We start from the raw sequence: 1,885 nt of genomic DNA on the forward strand, positions 1-1,885 counted from the left end.
TCTTATCTATCTTAATTATTGAAAAAAATCCAGTTAAGCTTGCAAAATTTCATAAACAAGCTCTCATGACATGGACACTCGCTTATAAGCATAATTTCCTAGGAGATACTCTATACAACAAAGATATTTTGTACAAAAACAAATCTTTTTTTTTTTTTTTTGAGTGGTTTGAAAATGATATCATATTAGTCAGTCAGCTAATAAACAATCAAAGAATTTTGTTAGCATATAAAGAATTTTTTAACAAATTTAAAATACCAGTTAAACCTGAAAAATGTTTTGTTGTAGATAGCCTTCACTCCAACCCTTGCTGCAAAAAGGAAAGCACGACCCTGATCGGGCATTTCCGGGGGTCTTCTCGTGAGAAGAACACCACTCGACGAACAGGTTCCCAGGGAGGGGCTGTCATGAGGGGCATTAGTTCGGGGAACCAGGTCCGAGTGGGCCAATACGGCACCACCAGCAGGACCTGCTCCTCGTCCTCCCTGACCTTGCACAGCGTCTGTGCGAGAAGGCTCACTGGGGGAAACGCATACTTGCACAGGCCCCATGGCCAGCTGTGTGCCAGTGTGTCCATGCCGAGTGTTCCCTCAGTCAGGGAGTAGAACAACTGGCAGTGAGAGGTTTCTGGAGAGGCAAACAGGTCTACCTGAGTGGCTCCGAAACGTCTCCAAATCAGCTGGACCGTCTGGGGCTGGAGTCTCCATTCTCCTGGGAGCGTAGCTCGTGACAGCTCGTCGGCCGTACGGTTGAGCAGACCCGGAATTTGAATGGCACGAAGTGACCTCAGAACCTTCCGACTCCAAAGGAAGGAGGTGGCGGGCGAGTTGCAACACGCGACGGGAGCAATGTTGTCCGTTTGGACCAGCATGTGCTTGCCTCGTAAGTGCCCTTTGAGACGGTTCAAGGCAAGGCGCACCGCTAACAACTCTAGGCAATTGATATGACAGTGCAGTTGGGGACCCGTCCACACCCCCGATACTGCGTGCCCATTGTACGTGGCCCCCCAGCCGGTGGTGGAGGCATCCACGTAAACCACAGTATGCCTGAAGACCTGTTCTAGGCGCACTCCAGCAAACCGCAGAAATGGTCCGTGGCGCGGAAGGATCGACACATGAAAGTACGCATCCTTCAGGTTGATTGCTGCAACCCAATCTCGGGGACGGATGCACCAGAAGATGTGTTTCTGCATCAACGTCTTGAACGGTAACCGGTGAAGGGCCCGGTTCAAGACACGCAGATCCAAGATTGGTCGTAACCCACCGCCTTTCTAGATGCCACTGAACTTGGGGGGACGCCGGGCGAACTGAATCGCATAGCCGAGGCTGATGGTCCGCAGAAGCCAGCGAGACGGGCTGGGTAGCGCAAGCCAGGTACCCAGATACTGTGCAAGCGGGACCAGCAGAGCAACCACCATACCTGCAGTGGGTCAGCGAGGTGGAACGCAGGGACCCAACTCGGGCGGCTTGTGGGCAGAGCGAAGAGGGGTCTGAGTGTACGGTGCAACGCTTACCTGGTTCCACAGTTTGGCAGAGGGTGCGTGAGTAGGGCCTTTGATGACGCTCTCGAACCGCCCGCTGCTGCCTGCTGGCGAGAGAGGAGGATGAGTGTGGTCCGGTGTTGGTCCGTCCGCGACTCTCCGTGCCCTCTTGTGACCCAGAGACAGAGAAAACCGCTCTCTCATCGAGATTTTCTAGATTCTCCACCCGGCCCTCCTCCGGGGGAGGGAGAGTTGCATTCACCATCCCCCAAAGAGCAGTTCCCTCTCTCTCGGGGTCGCCCGTCCCGGGCCTCTTGCTCTTCCGCTCACCGCCAGGTTTGACGGGGGCCTGGACAGGCGGGGGGGCCCGCCTCCGCCCCGCTCCCCGACGCCGCTTTGCTGAAA

This window comes from Sinocyclocheilus rhinocerous, unplaced genomic scaffold (assembly GCF_001515625.1).
Source record: "Sinocyclocheilus rhinocerous isolate Xijiao unplaced genomic scaffold, SAMN03320098_v1.1 scaffold561, whole genome shotgun sequence".
NCBI lineage: Eukaryota > Metazoa > Chordata > Actinopteri > Cypriniformes > Cyprinidae > Sinocyclocheilus > Sinocyclocheilus rhinocerous.